At 41.1% G+C, this 21,031-nt stretch overlaps 1 long non-coding RNA gene across 3 annotated transcripts in view; it reads right to left on the bottom strand.

Moving 5' to 3' along the window:
- Positions 1–21,031, bottom strand: part of LOC308072035 — a 120,474-nt gene extending 99,443 nt beyond the window's left edge. For all 3 annotated transcript variants that reach the window (XR_013931461.1, XR_013931462.1, XR_013931463.1), the window contains exon 1: positions 1–21,031. This exon is cut by the window's left edge. This is a non-coding gene — a long non-coding RNA (uncharacterized lncRNA).

The following is a 21,031-nucleotide window of genomic DNA, read 5'->3' as shown; positions in this document are numbered from 1 at the left end:
CCTTGTCATCACAGGTAGATGGGATGCCCCAAGACATTTTTCCTGTGACTCTGAACTTTGTCAAGAATAGTGGTGGACAGTAGCACTCACACTTGCTTTGGCCAGCAGAAGATGCAGGACAGCAAAGAACCAACCTGTGTCCATGCCAAGAGAAAATCCCTTTCTAAAGGCTCAGCTGGGCATCACCTTCTCCTGCCAGAGCCTAAACAGTCACTTGACAAGGCCAAGTCACACTTGCAGGTGGTGGTTGCAAGGAAACATAGGTGACATTGCTCAATAGGCAAGACCCCAACCCTCAGCATAACATGAATGTCCAGTCAGCCTGTGCCTGGTCTACAGCCTGCTGAAGTCAAGGGGTACTGAGGCTGCAAGTTACATGCCAACTGTTTTCTGATTTTCTAACTAAGACAGCTTAAATTCATGTACAGTTTGCTAAAATTACTGGCATCGATTTCCCAATTAATTATTGATTATTGTGCGTAAAATTTTACACAGTAATGCATGGTGGTCCCACAAAGGGGTACTTATGTTTTAAGACAGATTTAAACATTGGTCTAGGAAGCCTTTGTCTCATTTTGAGTCACATTTTCGAAGACTTATCACTAGTTTGCTCCCTGTAAAAGATCACATACAGAAGTGGAGTCATTAGCTACATTCTTTGCAACTGCCTGATTTTCACTTCTCTATACCTGTAGAGACAAGCACACAAATTTTCACATTGCTGAATGAAACCACTTGACATAAGCCTTTCTGGCAAAACTCCATCCACGTAGAAATAAAAAGCTGAGCCTCATTATGGGGGGGAAGCTGATTTTTAAGTGATTAGTAGCATACGCTCCATTAAAAAGCATGAGTTCAGATTACATTTGTAAGACATTGCATCTGCAGGGTAACGAGGGACACTTGCGCTAGCTAAGGCTACAACTGTATTTTAACGCCTAACGATACCTTTGAAAATTTCAAGGGCTCTTCTTGCCAAGCCCCCTTCTGGGGCAGCAGCAGAGGCCAACAGGGCTCTGACACTTCCACATATCCTACCTTGAGGAAAACCACACGTTCAGTCCTGCTCATCCATTCTGTTCTGCGACAGCTTATCTTCAGAAAGTGACTATTTAACCAGCATTTGTCAAGCTCTGACCTCCTGCAACAGGGGCCCACAGCACGGGTACAATAAAAAAACCCAACATTAGTACATAGAGAGAAACGAGTTCCTCCTTTTCCTTCAGCGGTGTCATCTTGGCGTGTGCGCTTCCTTCAGAGATGCTAACAACTGGCAGCTCTGCTCAGGGAGATCACTGATCTAATTTATTTCTCCTTCTCCCTTTAGGGAATGCTATCACAACACTCTAAGATCATTGCCTTGTACATAGCACTCCCCTCCCCTGATGAAATGGCTCTGAAATGTCACCACCTGATCTGTGGGGGAAGCTGAACCCTTGCAAACCTTTCCATTAACTATTCCTGTTGACAGCTTGTAGCTTCTTCAGCGAGCTGTCTCTCCATACCCAAGGGAATGCTTCTACAGGGCCTTCACGGCTGGCTTTTAACAGTCCCGTAATCACAGCTCACAACACACTGGTTGTCAAACTCCTGTTTTATTAACATTTTATCCTCAACACTAGCTTTTCCATCATGCTGCTCAGTTTTAACTCAGAGGCGCTATTTCCATGCCATCTCTCGATGTGTCTAGGGTTTAGCAGCAAGAGACATGTTTGGAAACCTAAACAACCCCACCTCTGAGGCCTCAGATTATGCTGTTTCTTCTCCTCATATTTGAGGCACTTGAAATGCTTTCACAAGATGGAGAGGAACTTTACAGGTTTGTGCTTGTTCTCAAAGGGTATTTGTTCAGCATCAGCTCCTTGTAAATGGCTGATTTGGGGCTGTATTTAGACTGGAAAGCATCTCGGAACAGTTGGATGGGAAACCTGTTACAGGAGAATGCAAACAGTCATCTGGAGGAGTTGCTTTCTGGGGGCTGCCAGCGTGTCCTAGCAGGAGAACGTCGATGCTGGCTGGAAAGCCATAATACATAATAAAACACAGGAAGACCTTTTTCGTTATTGTTGCTACAAACTCCAGCAATTTTCTATGGCATGCAATACTCCCCACCCCTATGTTGGTGCGTTCCTCCACACTACCCCCTCTCTTTGGGATGACCTCTCTATTCCAGCTAAGAGAACTAACGTTTTAAAAAACTAAATATTATACTTCTCTTCCTTCCCAAGGTGGCATTGCAGTATGACTTTTGGCCTTCTGAGACAGTATGCGCACGGCCTCCCACAACAGCACCTTTAAGTACCACCCCAGTCACCCACTGGCAGAGCTGCTGGGCACCAACTGCTTTGATGGACCAGAGAGCTGGTGCTTTTATGGCTCTCAGCTGATAAGGTAAAGCTTTTCTATTTCTCACACCAGGACTAGAAAACTGGTAGCTTCCATGCCAGTAGCAAAAGATCCATTCTGAGATAACCTATTCTCCATCCTTGGGCAGAGTATTCCCTTTAAGGTCAATTCCCAAGTCAGCTTTTGTTCCTCTATGAGACTCCCACTAGAGTTTACCCTTGCCCAGGCTTGAACGTCCCCAATTTTGTGTTTTCCTATCCTTACCTCCAATTCCATCATGCCAGATACAAACTAGACTACACATCAACACAGTAGCCCTGTATGTTCCAAGACAAAAATAATTACCTTATTCAGAAATACATATTCATTTGCCATTGTTTAACTTTTTCTCTTACCCCAATAAATACATAGCCAGATTCTGCATCATGGAAGAAAAAAGCTCTGGCTCCTTAATTAAAAAAAAAGAATGAGTAATTTAAAATGCTTTTAAATTATACCTAAAAATAGAACTAAATGCACATACACTATAGAGGAATGTAGGCACTCGTTCATTAATCTCTTGCTGATTATTAAAATGTGTGCCGATTTTAAAAAAATCATCATTGAAATCAATAAGTTTATATAAATTCACAGTATGAAATTGCTGAGAGTAGGGACATGAAAGATATTCACTGATGCACTGTTAGTATTTCATGACAGCTGCCAGCATATCTTTATACAGAAATATTTATGTGGGTGTATATACATACATGTATTTATTTATGTATATGTATATATGCATGTATGTATATATAAAAGATAAGCACAACGCAATGAAGATTACATATAAAAAAAACTTGGCAACTGTAGAAGGCAGGTGTTTCCCATGGCTCTCTGTTAAAGAGCATACTGCAGTTAACGATGCTGTGAAAGACTGCCTGTAGACCAGAAACATATGCATCAACACAAGATTACAGCCATGAAAGACCTGCAGGTATATCGGTAAAAAACCAAGGCTAAACATCAGGGCACTCAGTACACTCAATCCCACATCTAAGAGCATCTTTAAACAAAGAAGTTGTTGTCTAGAATGATATACACACCGGTAACGTGGGAGCTGCAAACATTGCTACTTCCGCTCTGGAATAAAGTCAAAGGCGCAGGGCCAATTCCCAAAAAGTAATGTTCGGTCTCCCACTTTTCCTCTTAGGTTACATCCAAGAGAAAGTAAAGCGTAGGATCAGATTCTGGTTTTCCAGTCATATGAAAGACCTCATTGAAGTCTATGTGTAAAACTCAGCAGTTCCCTACCATGTGATTTTCTGCAGAACATTTGTGCCGTTTCCCAGTGGAATTAACAGTAGCCCTGAAAAATCTCCTGAATTCGAGGCTTGCACTGTGGAGCGGATGCACAGCTGCAGAGGGAGCAGGGGTGAGTGGGAAGCCCTGTCGTGCACCCAGTGGCAAAGACCCTGGCAAAGACCCTGGCCTTATGCCCGCTCTGCAGCTTTAGCTACAGCACTTTCTGATCTGGCAGCAGGGTTTGCCACTTATTATTTCTTAATAAACATAAATAAAATGATAAAAGAAAATGTGAACATGTCCATTTTGGTTAAGTGATCTGATCAATCATGGTATGTAGCACGGCTGGCCCACAGCAGAGAACCAGGCAGTAACCTTACCAAGGAAACACAAGCCTGGGGAAGCAGCCCGGCCTTACAGCCTAGGCTGCCCCGTCTCCTCAGGCTCACGTCTGCCCTCCAAAGCCAGCCGTGGTCTCTACCTGGGCATAGCCCTGCCTTTTTACAGTCAAAGATAACATTCTGCACATCAGAAGTGATGTACAATATAGTCTGGCTTTCCAAATCTGGAAGCCAGCAATAACGTGTTTCTACTGGTCACTGTTGTTCTTTCAGAAAAATGACAATATTTTCTTTGAGTTATTTAAAAAAAAAATAAATAATCTGCCTCCCTCTACCAACATTACAAGCATCTCCCTCAGGAAGCTATTTTCAACCCAAGAAAACAGCAAAGGCGAAGTATATTCAGGCGGGTGGATGTTATCTAGGGTTCTAGCAATTTAACCGAAGGCTTGAAACTCCAGCCATATCATAACCCACATAGTTTCCTTCTGTTTACCTGCGTAGGCTCTGATCACCTGTGCAACATCTGTTGGTACTCTAGTGTTACTGGCAAGACACCAAAATAACTGTATTCTGTATAACAAATGGTTGCAGTTTCCATCTCTGTCCTGGTCTGCCTGCTTCGGCTTACAAAGCCAGAACAAACCCTTCCTGCCTGCCAGGGTGGGAGTGAGGTCAGAAAACGTCTCTCCAAGGGTGTGATAGAAACTAGAATTACATGATTATGGTGTTCCTTAAAAAAAATATGTCTTTGGGTAATTTTCAGTTCCTGCCTAAGAGAGCAGCATTAGACGATAAAAAATAAAGCACAACCAGAGCAGCAGAGTTCAATACCGAACCCTTTCAGACACAAGCTCAGGAGCACTCAGAAAGACCACTGGCTACACCCTTTGGATTTCTAAAATACATATTTGAAGCACTTTTTTAAAGCACAAATTTGTTTCCAAGTTCGAGTGCGACCATACACCAGCAGAGCAGAACCAGCTTTGCAATGTGCCCCATGTCCGTGGGGAGCGACTGCCCCGATCCTGCAGGGTCTGCACCCGGAGCAGGCAGCAGCTGAGCAGAGCGGCGGGAGAAGCGGCCGAGATCTGGAGGTAAAGTGACTTCCTCAGGATTGCACACCAGGCCAGAGCTGGAAGGGAGTCACTTCACCACAGTAGGGCTTGTTACCTCTGGATTTTCCAGAGCTCATGGCCAATCCAACGTCAGTGATGCTGAGACTCCGAGAGTCTCCTTTTTATTTCATCTTTCTCACCCCCTTGGCTTCTCCCTGTTCTCCACAGCAGACTTTTCACACCAGGTGAAGGAGGTCCCAGTGCAGCAAAGGTGTTCCCACCCCTCAGGGAGCACCTAACATGTCCGCTGCCCCACCAGGGTTTCACCACTATCCCCTGGCCCTGCTGGCCTCTCCTCCTCCTCCTCCCCAGCCATGAGGATCAAAGAGAGACCTCCTGCGGCTGCAGCTCAGGCGGAGAGCCCGCCACGATGACAGCCATGCCTGTGTGCACAGCAAACCTGCAGTCGCCATATCCGCTGCGGCTCACCATCCTGCAGGTCCCTCAGAGGAGAAGGCAAAACAAAGCTATAGGGTTACACGTACGCTGAGGGAACACGGGGTCTGTAACACAGACGTAGTTACTTCACTGATTAAGATCAGTAAAGTTAACTGAAGAGCAAAGACAAAGAAGCCTGTCATGTACGTATATTTTCAGTTTACAACTTACTCTTTCCTATTTTTTAAAAAAATCCAAAAAAGCTTCCCCATGGGAGAGGCAAGAAGTACAGTGTACATGGCTGAGGAAAATAATGTGCTTTCCTGTTGCTGAAAAATATCTCACACACTTGGATTGCTTCAATTTTTCCTCAAAATTTACACAGATGCTGCTGACATTTCCCTTTTATACTGATTAGCTTTTTCCAGGAAGCATTTTTTTTCCAAAACACTCCTTTCCTTCCTGAAGAAGCCTGGTTCACATTAGAGGATGTTTCTGTCAAAGTGAAGTCAGAGAGTTATTTTTAAGATTAAAATCTTGTGTAGAAATTGATTTTCCAAGACTTGTAAAGAAAGCAGCTTGAAAAAAAACCCAAAAGCTTATAAAAATACCTTTTTTGCCTTGGTTTAGTTTTTGTTTTTTTTTTTTTTTTAATGTAGCTTTTATTTTATGAAGGACAGGTTTTTTAATAGCTTTGAATGAACATAATTGCATCTGCTCATCTCACTCAGAAAATATTCCTACTAAATGTTGTAAAAATATTTTGGTACTACAACAGTAAGTAGGAGCAGAAAGTAACTCCCATCAGTGACGAGAATTTTGTCATACGCTATAGGTGTGCTGATTTCTGCTCTGAACTGAGATTACCCACATATGTGTTTGGTAGGTCTGGATTGAAGAGCATAAAACAGACCGTGCAGGATTGACAGAATCTGCTGGGACTGTTTCTGTCTCTGACTTCCATAATGTCAACATCAAAATTGCTAAAACAATACGGAAAAAAAATCACATAAATAAAACATAAATGTGTCTTAAACAAAATCATAAACTCAGTCAAAGACCTGATTTAGTGAGCAATATGAGGAACAGTATTCAATAAAGAAAACACTGTAAATAATCTGAAAATTGAGATCTGTATACCTTGCAATGATGTAAGATCAAAGAACATGTCTTCTGGGACCTCTCTGGACTTAAGCTCAGGCACCTGCTTTACACATATGGATTAGAAGGGTAATACAAATCTTGGGAACAGATTTTGTCACCTGAAACTGTAATTAATAAAATTATATTTCATATTAATTTTACATACAAAAAGAACAACTAATAAATACAAATATTTATAAGGCCTTTTGCTGCAAAACACAGCATTTCTGATTGCATGTCAGCGCTTGACTTTACCATTGAAAGGTCAGACTTCAAGTTTAAATTAAAATGTAATTGGTGAGATTATCCTAGGGGAAAAAGGGTTCTTGGGGACAAGGGAGAGCCATTCAGAGTTGGGACAACTCTGTCAAGTGGTTTCCAAATAAAAATCACTGTTTTTCTAAAACTTGAAACACAGCCAAAAATTCAGCCCTGAAGTTTAAAATCACCACTCTAGCCATCAAACTGCTGAGAAACTACAGCTCTCAGGCAAGGCTAGAGATCCTGCTCTTTCACCCTAATTAATGCACTTTTCTGTTCTCTCATCACCATTACGCTCAAACCAAGAAGCTCCACCAACACCAAGGAGCTGGGGGGACTGGAAGGGGAATCACCTGCTTCCCAGTTAATGTCACAAAATCTGTCTTGCTTGTCCAGATGTGACCGAAGTCTTTCGCAAGCTACTGGACACCCCCATGCAGCAGTTTTTTAGCATAGCTTTACTCCATTCCTTGCTGGTTATTTCCAGGCACTACAAAACCTACCTCTTTGTAACATCTTTGCTGATGGATGCACCACAAAAGCACACGTGGCGTAGCTTGAAACGGAAGAAATTTGTCAGGCTCTGCTCTCAATAAGTCCCTAAAGAGAGTTAAAACAAGCAATGAGTCAGCATGGGACAGCTATGTTTTCTGGCCCTTATACTGTCTTTTTGCTGCACACAAAATGTATAGTCTTCAGGTTCCTGAACTGACACCTTCCCTGTTAATGGCATTCACCGTTGATACGATATAGCTGTAAAAATAACGCTCAGCTGACACTAGCTGGGTTTTGTGTTTCTTACCCAAGTAACACACGCAATGCAAAAATCACATTTTCTTACGTGGTTCAAAAGGACCACAAGTGTATGTATGTATGCACACGCATCCAGGTATGAGCACGCACAACGGTACGTAGCAGCCATCTGTCACAGTTCCTTCAATTTAAAAACATTATTATTAACTCAGAGACAGGAAGGAGCCTCGGGAGCAAGGGGAAAAAATTGCTATGATAATGACTTTACTCTAAATAACCTGACAATCTCTCCTTCTTTGGCATTTTTTAATCATTTAGAAAGACAGAACATGACAAGGCAACTTGCATGACCAGTGTCACAGGTTTAGAGTTTCTTCAAGCAGCTGAATTTATATTGCTGTAGGGTAGAATAACTTTATTTTCTATGCTTAGCTTATAACTATGGAAAATCCTTTATAAGCATACTTCCTCCTAACACACAGCTTCTATCCAATCTATCCTGAAGCATGAACACTGACCCATATTCTTCCTTTCGAAAATGGCAATGGTCCAAGGAGTTTTCCACTCCTATGGTTTTTTGGGGTTTGGTTTGGTCTTGTGTTTAGGAGCTCATTTCTCCTAACTTTCTACCAAACTATTACATATTCTCAGGGGGAAGATGCTCATGAACAAGATCCACTGTCATGAACCACTTGCTTGCCTGCCGAATTTCTTAGGAATATGGGTGGGAAAATGTAATATTGTCAGAGCAAGACACTTATCATGTGACAACGTTATAATCCAATACCAAGCTTTATGACAGTATGTATAGATCCATTATAGAACTATAGTATAGTTAAAGGGACCATTCAAAAACAAGGAGAACGCGGGACATGAGAGCAAAGGAAGAAAATGAGAAAAAAAAGTTTTGTTTATCCAGCATGTGAGCAAGTCACAGCAGGACTGCACAAACACACCAGATGACATGGTCAGCAGGGAAGGAAATACCCAGCATATAGTCCTAGGTGAGCCAAGATTATCCATTAATCTAAGACTGCAGAAAATCGAAACTATGATCATAACCCCTAGTTGAAAGGAGGGGGAAAGGCAGTGGAAAAATCCTGGACTCTGGTAATTTCACCCTGTTCAGTGAACCTGTATTTTTTCCACTGAAGTCATTGAAATAAAGAAGAAAGTTTGCTGCTGGTGTCTGTTTTGCTGCTTTTAATCAAAGACATTGAGTGGATTTCTTAATGACTTTCTAGTAAACACTGCAGTGAAAGCAACACTAAATTAGATCTTAAGCAGCCAGCAATCTGATTAGCAGATACAGATCTTTATGCAAGTATCTTATTTCCTTTTCACTTAAAAAATATCCCAACATTTTCTTCCCCTATCCTGGCATTTTATTTGTTAATTGTCCTACAATTCACATAAAGATTAATAAAATCCAAGGGATAATAGATCTGTCTTCCTTTAAGTTTTACTAAGAGATGCGTAGTTTTAATTTACAGACATGCAAAGGAAATTTTAACGCATTATTATGGTTAAAGAATATCTCAGTGCAGTTTGTACACAACACAGACTTTTGTTATTTAAATAGCCAGTTACCGCACAGTGCCAAGTTTCTGAATCCACGCTGAGCTTGTGAGCAGCGCAGCCCAGAGAGGGCTGAGGGTGCTCCGCACATTTCCAGCAAACACTTTGCACTTTTTAGGGTTGGGCTTTTATTTTTGAAACAACTTAAACAAAAATTGGAAGTTAGGGAAATATAATTCATGGACATAATTGAGCTGTGGGCTTCATCCCAGCATCTCAAAGGAATCCCTCTAGCCGCCTTAAAAAATTTGAAGAAACTTTCATTACAGGACTGTCCTATTTGGTGGAAGAGAGTTATGATTGGTGTGTAATTATGCTTGATGTTAAAGAGCCATTCTCTTCTCCAGCAACTCTGAAAGGTGAAAAAGTGCGTGCACGTTTCATAGCACATACTTCATTGAGTTACACTGAAGAAAAAGATACATTTGTTTTGAGAAATGCATGTCTGATTCTACTGGGCTTTATATTGTAAAACAAAGAATATGTATTAATCTTAATATCAGAGCAATCAAAGTGGTTTAATTATTTACCTTTCAAATACTTTAATAACTACATTATTAACAATAACATTTTCTGTGGTTTAATGTTTCCAAATGTAATGATTTTTATTTGGCTCCAGTTCTCACATTGTTTAACCTCACAACAGTGTCTCAGTTAAGACTTCTTTGGGATTGAAATGAATGATGTGGACTGAGATTAAAAAAAGAGAGCCTATTAGAAACATAATAGGATTTTAAACAAAAATGGGTTGTGGATCTTTCTAGGAGAAAAGAAATATAAAGAATAAATTAATATAGCTGGATTCACACATATGTCAGTAATAACACTGTGAAAAAAGTTATTACAAAAAAGCACATGCCTATCCATAGCTGAATATATCAAGTAATTTTTGTAATTCTCACTCTATTTATACCCTGTTTAGAAGCTGTATGCAACTCAGCTAAATTAATTTCTCTGCGCTGGAGGTTCAGTACGAGCTGAGCTTCTGGCACTGGAGCCAAACCCTGGTCTCAGCGACACAAGTTATGCTGCTCATGTGAGTCTGTGGGAATTCTATCAGGGAAACCGGTAAATTTTGTAGTTTTACTAGGCAAGCTGAGAGCAGAATTTGGCTCCACATAGGCTTAGTCTATAATAGTTAGACATTATCTAGGTGCCTCGCTGCTTTCTGGTACCAAAAGCCTCCTTCTCTCCGTACGGCTTTGACCCTTTTTGGTGTCAGACCACAAGGTTCTCGCAGAGCTTCCAGTAGTGGAAAACTTCTTCACTCAGGTTGATAAGAATAAACTCAACCTCTTATCCTCAAAGGGGGAAGAACAGTGTCTTAATGCTGTTATTCCCCTCCTTGGGGTCTACCAGCTCATCTCCAAATGAGTTTAATTTCCTTCCCTTCCACTGCTTTGGAATCACAGTTGTCCCTTCCCTCAGAAACCATGACTTCTCCCACCCAAGATCCACAGCTTTCTGCTGTCTCACTCTTTGGTTTCTAAAGTTTCCTATAGCTTTCCACTTCATATTCCCATTCTTTTTATTTTCCAGTAGGTGCCACAAAGCTTTCCCTATCTGGTCTCTTTTGGGTTCTTTCCACCCTCCTTGAAGTCCAAATCTTATCCCACTGCCGCTGATTGTTACCGTGTTTTTGATAAGTCCCCATCCTCTCTTTTTGGCTGTGGTGTCAAATCTGTCAACACCCTCAGGCAAAATCTTCCCAGAATTATGATTTGCCCCAATGATTGTCCTTGACTTGGACTGGGGCTCTGCCCTGTATCACAGCTGCCAGCTGAACCAGTGCAACAGCTAACACAGACAGGCAGAGCTGGCGTTCGCATCCACAGAGTTCAGGGGTTTTGAGGCATAACGTACTTCAGAATTGCAGATATCCCTTTTTTCCCCTCCACTGTTTAATCAATTTTACTTTACTTATTTATTCAGGCTGATTGACTGTCATCTTAAAAGCGTCCTGAGTTGAAGGCGCATTAACTATGGGAAGTTTGAATTGAGGGTCACTTTTTCAAAATAACAGAAGTCTCCTGGAACAAACTCCTTATACCATTATTATGACAAGAAATTCCCCAAACCACAAAGTCCAGCAAAGAAATCAAAGGCAAAGAAAGGCAAAGGGATGATCATTTGTTAAAACTGACTGCTTCTAAGGAGAACATTTTTACAAGTAATACAAAGAGCAATGAAAAGGTTCTCACCAGACTTCATTGAAATATCTCTGGGGAAAATCCATTAGAAATACATTTGCAATCGGTCCAGTATCAAATTTCTACTGTAAATATGGCAATTAAGAAGGTCAGGTTACCCGAGGTTGTGTAAGAGTGAGATGAGCAGTTAAAAAGGAATTTATGTTGAGAGTATTTTGTATACAATTTATGTCTTTACTCTCTGGTAAGAAAAAGTGTGATATCTTTTATACACTGTATGACATTATATTCACAATAACGGGCTACTGAAATAATGTCCCATCGTTGGTTCCTTATCTCCATGCAAATGCTTTGCAATTGTGCTTGAAACTGATGCGCTGACTAGCTGAGAACTGAATCCATGCCAATAAAAGAATTGCTGTAAATTGGTGGATGAGTGTAAATCACACCCACACCACTGGTGTAGCAGAGAGAAATATGTAACTTGAGATTATGAAGTGTCCTGCTGTGACATAAATGGAGTGGAAAGGCACTTAGTCCAGAGAGGACCATAAATGTTTTAAAGCCAAAAAACACCCAAGTAATGTGTATGGGTAAAAGAGTGATTAAGGAAGTGACAAAAGCAAAGCTAGTTACCTAACCTCTAGTGCTGTGGGTTTGATAATAAAGGGTACCCAGAAGCAACGTCAGCTTCACCTGCACACAGCCATGCTGACATATATATATTTGGGGAACTGCATAGTGAACTCCCCTTGATTTAAACCTCCTCCCCAACACACCAGAAAGAATGTTATTTTGAACGGTTCTGATCGGTTCATCGTGGCCCCAAGCTCATTACCACTGGACAAGCCTGCTGGTAACACACACCATCTCTGGCACAGAAGTGCAACCCATATGTGTGCAAACAAACTCGTGTAATGTAAATGGCTCTGGAAACAGTGCCTGCCTGCACATACACACGTGAGGAGAGTCAGCATCTTGCAGCTAAGGAGGGCTACACTGCGGTAAAGCCGCAGCAGCACAGCAGAGCTGTTGCTCAAGGCATTAAGTGGTGACTAGTCACACGAACAAACATGCTTTGTCTCCTTCATAAGAAACATGTGGGAGAGGATCAGCAGCTGGGTGAGAAAAGGTAATGCTGGAGACATGGAAAAATAAAAAGCCTAAGAAGACACGGCATTAGGAAAACAGAAATGGAACACAAAAAAATACAGGGGTGGAAAAAGCAGACAACTTGCATCCCCCTGAAGAAGACACCGGCCAGAAGCTTTCAGGGAACAAACGATAACCAGCCCCAGAGGACTGCCTCCAAAGACAAGGCAAGGTCCCTGGAGAGGCCACAGAATGAAGGCAGCACTGAAACTCCCACCCATTGCCTTCCACACACAGCCACCAGGGTCAAAAGACATTTGATTTTATGCATGTCACCAAGTCAGGATGGGAGAGAAGCATAGAAATGGCTCCTTTGGATGTTTTGTTTACCTGTTCCCCATCACGGTGTTTTCAAAGCACTTAAAAGTAATTAAAGATTTCTTCTCACAATGTCCCCCTGGAGGCAACACAGTAGTGTTATTTCCATCCTGCAGGAAGGAAGGCACAGAGGGTCAATGTTACTTGCCCACATATCATAGGATGCCTGAAGCAGAGCAAGGAAGTGAGCTCAGGTTTCCTATGTCTCCCCTTCATATCCTGCTTTGTCCTTTTCTGCTTCTCTCTCATCCCTTGGGAATGGGCAGTGATGGGAAATGTGCCACTGCTGTGCTCAGAAATAAAACAATCATAAGGGTAAACCTAGAGAGCCACAGCTGAGTCCAGTCTTGCTTCTATTTAAATCAATGTCGAAAGGAGTTTGAGACTGCTTCAGCTAGAGCTTACTAAACATCCTGAGAGCCACGTTGGAGAGAGAACAGCTTCAACCAAAAAGATGCCAAATCTTACCATCAAGTCAACAGTAAACCAAAGGTAATTAAATAAAAATATGCAGACGATAAATAATATTAAGGAACAATAGATAGTAATTGATAACAATTCAAAGTTATGAAATTTAAATTACATAAGAGAAAACAAAGACTTCAGGAGAAAAGTAGGACAGAGATTTCAGGGGGAAAGAAAAAGGTGGGCTTTTTTCCCTTAGAAACAGAAATTAGTCTTAGCATGTCCTTGTCCTTTATGTGAAGGAAAAAGTAGGTGTGTTGATACTGGTAAAAAAGCAGAAGTATTTGTTGGTTTTCCTGTTTTAGTACTTGAAAAGAAGAAAGAAGGATGATATACCTACGGGCATGATAAAATACTGCTCAGGTAGGTGGCTAACCAAGCATGGGGTTTATCAGGTAGGTGAGGGACATGGCCCTATGATAGCAAAACCCAAAATTAAACATCAGATAGAGAATTTTTTTTCAAATCTGCTGTCCCGAACAAACTGCACCTTTTAAAAGTGGACTGGATTTTGCAATACTGAGAATGTTCCAGATCAGGAAAACTAATATGGTGCTGGTATGAAACAAGCAGGATAGCAGACCTAGATAAAACAGATAAATAAAGCCTGTACAGGAAGTCTGTTTTCATTGTTCATTAGCATTATGAGCATGATTGATAAAAAAGAAAATTCTAGCCAAAAATACCTATAAACTTTTGCAAAGCATTTGAATCAGTATCACAAATATTCTAATTAGCACCGCGCATGACAGTGGGCTACATGGTAAATAGCTGTGCCCAAGATAACAGATTTCAGAAAGGTGTTGATGAGGACCTGCCACTGACTGATTCAACAGGAATCTGTACTAACATGGATGATATTCAAATTGTCATCAATAAACCAGTTGTAAATATAAATTCTGTGCTGCTACAATATGTGGGCAACAGAAAACACATACTGTAAAGAAATTATGATGAAAACATGACAGTTTTACCAAATTATCTGGATTGTTTGACTGATCAAAAGGGTGACAGACACTCAAAAGCAATGACTGAAGTCTAGGAAAAGAAGGACGGGAATTCACTCAAAGATTTGAAGGAACTTTCTTACTCCCAGACTGCAAAAGGCATTTCTTGGCCTTATCTTTAAAAACTCCAAAATTTATTTTATTTAAAAAATTATTTACAAGGGCATGTAGTGATAGGACAAGGGTGGGTGGCTTTAAACTCCTAGCCAAGGCAAACCAACTCACCTATTTTGCTTCAGCAACCAGTTTTTCCTATACCATCAACACAGGCCACTTAACTTGGTCTGTATTTCTGGCACCAGAGACAGACCTAAACAACTTCCTCAAAGTGACTGTTAGTTGAGGCTAGTAAAAATAATTTCTGGCCTTTCTCTGAGGTTTTCCAATCCCTAAATAACCTTTATGTGTCCCTTCCTATACATTTTCCTGTAACACCTTAGGAATCTCTGTCCTGCTGCCTTTAAGCAAAATTTCATCAACAGGTAAGATTTCTCTCTTCAGTCTCTAACAGGGTCCAGTAGCATGCTATGTGGCCCACAGTCTGCTACAAATTTGACTGCACTAAAAATTTGTAAGTCACATCCTCTGCAGGTGCAACATCAGAACTTATTTAATCTGAAGTTGAACAAGAAGTAGCAGATATTTGCTTCTATATGTGTGTAGTGCTTATATAACACAAATCTGTGGCACCAAAACTCTTCCTGACTTGTCAGTCAGTGTGCAAATTATGCCTATGCAGATGGAAAAAAACTCATATCTCCATGAAGGAAAGAGGTGACAGGAAGCTGTAAAAGCAAACATTATCTATGGGAGCACTTTGGCTGTCATTTTTTCTAGTGACTCATACACACCTAGCCTCCAGTTGTAACCACAACATTTATAAGGTGCAACCTCTACACCAGCACTGCCCTGGAGGCATTCACAGCTAATTTAGGTACATGTTTATCACAGATATTGCCCTTCTCTTAAATATCCAGGTCATATTATCATCAAGTATACCTCGGTGTTCTCTCTTTTATAAAGGAAACCTTCACCTATCTGTTACCTTAGTATCTCAGTGGCCAGCACAGTAGAAAATCATATTCCCTACCACTGCACTGATGGCACCCTCTCTATGAAACAAAAGCCTGGACACACTTTCAACAAGTAAAATGTTCCCCTGTCTCTCTTTTTGCAAATTGCAGTTTTCAAAGTTGTTTGAAAAGAAACTCCAGATTTCATTGCCTGACCAGGACTGCCATGCGAGACTGGTTTTCCTTTTAACAAAAAGTCCTGTTGCTTTCTTCTTGGACTACACAAGTGCAATCCTGTCTCATGCACCTGTATCCAACAGAAAATTTAAAATTTTCCTTTACACTCAGATGAGAGTCCTTTTTCCTGCAACAATGCCCGTTGCTCCTATGAAGAGCTCCTCTGGTACTGTCACTTCGTCAACAACCACTCACCACGCTATGCTTATTCTGATGCCCGTTGCTTTCTGCTGCCTTTGGAACCCATGGCTTTTCACCTCAGGTATTCTTTTAGAATCCTGAGATTTTTCTCTTAGACCTACAGTTATCTTGTGTCTTACCAAGGATACACACTACATGTATGGGAAGAAAACCAGGCACTATGGCTGGACTCCTCATGTAAGAGCATCCATCACTCACTTTAAATGTAGCCTTAACTCCCCAAATGCAGCTCTTCATCTTAGATCAGTTACACTGATTTTTCACTTTTGTTTTCATAATCTCCATTTAAAATACATCATTCACATGCTGGGAGGAGGGATACTATGGAATGCACTACTTCACAAATGTATACTATACAGAATAATAGCCTTCTCTGCCCAAGTTAAGTTAAAACTACGAAAAAGATGAGAAGGAAAGTCAGTGATAAGACCGTTGGTTTCCCTTAATAGGGCACTTGCCGCCTAAAGCTCCAGCGAAGTGCTGTTCAAGCTGCCTTCAGCTACCCTCCACATTTCTGGAGAGTTTCAATTTCTGTTGGTTTGTAAGAGCTCCATGCTTTCACTCAGGTATTTTGCTAGTTCACTTCACATCTGGAGCATGTGCAGGTAACCACATGGTGCCCTGCAGCACAACCGAACCCTATGGCCTGTATCTGAGGTCTGACACATCACCAGCCCACAGCGTCCTGCAGAGCATTGTGCTGAGTTCCAAGAGGCTTGTACCAGAAACAGCAGAGTGCCTCTTCACCAAATGGGCTTAGGTCTGGCTTCCCCCATCGACTTCCATGCAAATCAGATTGAGCTAAAAGCAATGAGTTTATATTTGGTTCTATGATAACTGGAAGTTAAACTACATAAATGCTCAGACTGGGTTGCAAAAAAGAAAATTAGGCCAGAACAGCATGCTTTTAAAAAATGCCACCTGAAAAGGTTATCAGTGTTACCTCCCCACACTGCTCTTGCCATACTGCTGTGCCGACTCTACTGATCCAGGATCCCTAGGGTTAATTTTGTGATCTGGGAGGCCAATGAGATAGCATTTTACTTAAAACGTGATTTTATTTTTAAAGGTTTATTTTAAATGCACCTTGTAAACGAATTCTAATTTGACCTCTAATTTGAACTAATGATCAGTACTTAGTTACACGAACCAGATACGGGACAGTTCATAAATCTGGAGTCTTTTTTTTTTTTTTTTTTTTTTTTTAATTATTTGCTCACTGGGACATACACATAAACTACAAAACACCGTAGACTATTAACTCACATCTTTTTCCCTTATGATTCCAAAGCCAAAGTGTTCCACCCTCTAACAATTAATTTTTTTAATCTTCTCTGAATCCATTCAAACTTTATCCAATAAGTGTCAGTAAGTGATAGTCATATTAAATAAATGCAGAATTAGTAAACCCTCTAATTCCAAAGTGTTTAGCTTTGGAGCACAAGAAGTTAAACACTTTCTTGCAACACATTGTAAACATGTCAATGTGTTTAACATTTTAGATGTGTTCTGTTCCCTTGCGCATGTGTTTAGAAAAGAAACAGGTTATGATATTTAACTAGTGAAGGGATATATGTGCTCATTCCTACCAACACTTTTTAAACACTTGTGGACGCTTAAAATTATGATGTGTTTAAGATTTGAACACGTTTGCTTTTCTACACTCCTAATCCAATGAATGTTTGATGCATTTATTTAGAACAGCAAGTTTTTATCAGGCTAGCAAAGCATACAATTTGTAAACAGCAATGTTTGTTTTTTTTTCTATTTCTTCATTCTACTCAAAACTAGAACCTAATCAGGTGAACTTTTAACACAAGGTAAAGAGAAGTGCCCCACCAGAATGAAATGATTGTGCCAAGTTGAAGCTGATCTCATTTGTGAGGTGCAGAGGTTGCTGCAACGTTTAAAATGTGCTTGCTTTCTCAAAGACAAGACTCTGCTCTACATGGGAAATATAGGAAGTTTGCAACCAGAATGAAAAAAAACCACCCCAAAAACCAAGAGAGAACATCTGCAAACATTTTTAAGGAGGGTTTTTTATTATGTGTTCTATAGTTGGATAAAAGCATAAATTATCTGGAAAACAGAATCATAGACTGGTTTAGGTTGCAAGGGGCCTTAAAGACCATCCAGTTCCAACCCCCCTGCCATAGGCACAGTTACCTTCCACTAGACCAGGTTGCTCAAATATACTGGCTCTACAACCCACCTACACGTGTATGGGGTTACTCGGTGAGGAAATGGCAAAGCCCCATGCATCTTCGACTGCTGCTTTGCCTGAACTCTACTCACTGGTTTAGCTTTGCTTTGGGCTATTTCTAACCCTCTAAACCAGCAAGCAGCTGCTAACAGCTGCCATTTAAAAAAAAAAACACAAATGCCAGCAATAAAATTTTATCTATCATTCCTCCAAATTAGCTTAACCTGAGGCCAAGCACAGGCAAAGCTCAGTGCTTACACCCATGACATGTTATTTCAGGACTCGTGAATGATAAAAATGGGTTCTTTTTTAGTGTGATAATTCGAATTTCCCTGTAAAATCCAAATGCAGTGGTTGTCAACCACTTCCATACCATGATCCTGTTACAACAAAGGAACAGCTTTATGTGCCCACTCTTGCCTGCTCCCCCCATCTTCCACCCTTGAACTTGCCCACAGGAAAACGAAGGCTACTCAAGATTTGCTAGAATATCTTTACAAGCCAGAAAACAGCATTTAAAGTCCTTCCAGGATTAGGAATAGACATACCACATTCTGTCATGTGGAAAGGCAAAATTAACTAAGTTTTGAAGGGTATCTAATGTGTTTGCCTTAAATCTTTTTCTTGTTCAAGAACCAATAAACATGCAGAATTCAGAAAGCTGAGGGCTACTTTTCATTTTACTTGAGAGGCAGCCATGCCAACTTAATTCATAAGTCTTTGTATTCCAGCTGCGCCAGTAAGCTCACAAACCCCTGTATCATTGTGCCGGGGGCTGTACAAGGCCCTGGAAAGAGCTTGCATCCACCAAGGGGTCAAAGCAGAGACAGGGCACACCAACTCTTCCAGTTCCCACTGCAGGCCAGGGGAAGCTGAGCTCACCTCCCTCCTGACTTTTTGCGCCATGTCACCTCCACAGAACCACCCTGCAGAAAGGGAATGGTCGGGCAACCTAAAATGCAAAAGAAAACACAGTACTCACATAGCCCTGGTATCAGCCTGTGAGATGCATGTCCCTACTTCTGAGATGTCAGCAGGAGTTTCACCTGGGCATTGCTGAGTGACTGGCCAGCCTTGGCACAGACAGACCTGGAACTCTTCATTCAGCTGGTGTCCTGCCCTGCAGAGAGGGAACCATGAACCACTGCAGGATCTTGCCATCCTTCCCCCCGGGCATGACAGCAGCCCACAGCTTTCATATTTCTCAGCATTGTGAGTTATCTGGAGTGCTTCTCACTATTTGTTTTTCATGACAAGGAAATGAGGGTGATGGGGTTTGGACACACTGTAGGTATGCAAGTTTACTGTGGACTAGTATTCAAAGGCACTTTCTGAAAATTTTCAGCCTTTGCTTAAGTAACAGCAATGTAAAAGCTCAGTGCTGGAGCCATTTAACGTTTGAATGCCAGCTGCATTTTTATTGGCAGTCTGTGACTTCAAAGGGCTTTTCCTTCGCTAAATGCCCAGACAGGTAGGCTGCCCTGAAATCTCTGCCATGCTGACTTACAGATTTTGAACTGATTTTATCCACAGGCTCATGTCTGAAAATGAACATTAAACATATTGGGGCTGAAATGAATTTCAGCATCTTGCAGTCCAGCTACAGTGTTGACACTTAATCAGGCAGGGGATGGTTGATCTGAAAACATATAGTAAAGATGTTCTTTGTAGTCATGTAAACCTTCATTGCTTATACTTTAATCCCAAGACTTTAAGACAAAAACTTCAGAAAAGCAGATACACTGCTGCTGTGCCAAGTTTTTATTTGTAAGAATAGGGAACAATGAGGAAATTCAGTTGGATGCTTAATGTATTTTTCAGTTTCAACAACCTGGTCTTTACTACACCGTTTTATAAGAGTATCCAAAGCCCTCATCCCAGCTCAGGACCTCATGTGACTGGCTGCTGCTTTGACATAATAAGGGACAGGCTTTACCACAGAGGGCTTGCAGTCTGAGGGGCAGAATTAAATGTCAGCGCAATGTTTCAGGTACCATCTGCCGATATGGTTACATCCACAGTAGTGTAAAGAAAGTTTTGGTGCTAATACCATATAACAACAATTGTCTTACCGTATGAAAATGGAGAGATTATTTAATAGAGACACATGGGGCAATTTTCCATCTGGTTCCTGACGGCTGCTCCTTGGGGTACCTCTAAAACCCTCTTCAGCTGCATGGTATGAACAAGCTAGAAGGCTCCAAAATGTTTCAGGCACTTAGACATGACTGAATTTATAAACCTTGATCTTGAGGTATCATAGACCATAAGGAGCGTCGCTGAAGTGAGTTTTACAATAAAATGTTGGTAGTGCAGGCAAAGATACAGTAAAGCCAAAAGTCATACATCTAAATGACAACTGAAAAGTGCAGTGAGTTCATCTCTTATGGTAAACGACATAGGCTCATTTCACAAATAGTACCAGCAGAATTTTGGTGTTATCTACAATACTGGAATTCAGTGCAGTTGCCTGAAATAACTGAGTCATTCTACTGAATATGTGACCCCAGAACCAAGACAGAGCAAATTTAAGCACTGCTATGCTTCAATACCTTTGCTTTTGATACATGCAGACAACTCTGAAGATAAACTCTTCAAATTAATTTAAGGACATACCTGCTGTGCTTGACTTTCAGGAATACAGCAGATGTCTCAGGGATTCCTCCTCAACCGTTCAAAATGTTTGAGAGTTCTGTGTTCAAGATGATGGACAGATCTCATCTTCAACAATACTCCTAGACACTAGTATTTCTTCCTGACCAGATGAAGAATCTTGCCAAAGAATGTCTGTTCAAAAAGAGGGAAGATCAGGTCCTGGGCAGGGAGAGATATATTTTTTTTTCCATCAAAGCACGTGCCAAAGTAATAACACTAAAGCTAATTTTCAAGTGGGATAGGGAAGAGGAAAAGCGGGGCTCTAGCACATTTGGGGCAAATCTCTTTTTACTGTCTGCCTGTCATCACTTGAGTTTTATGCTGGAAAGAGAAACAAAAACCCCGTCAAATACTTCAAGCATCTGTTACTTAAATAGATGTCTCTGACAGGTGAAATAACAGAATCAAAGAAGGGGGAAAACAGTGATGCA

The sequence above is a fragment of the Falco punctatus genome (assembly GCF_963210335.1).
Source record: "Falco punctatus genome assembly, chromosome: 12".
In the NCBI taxonomy this organism is placed as follows: Eukaryota; Metazoa; Chordata; class Aves; order Falconiformes; family Falconidae; genus Falco; species Falco punctatus.
Note: the sequence above shows the minus strand (reverse complement) of the source record. Positions and strands in the feature narration are given on the sequence as shown.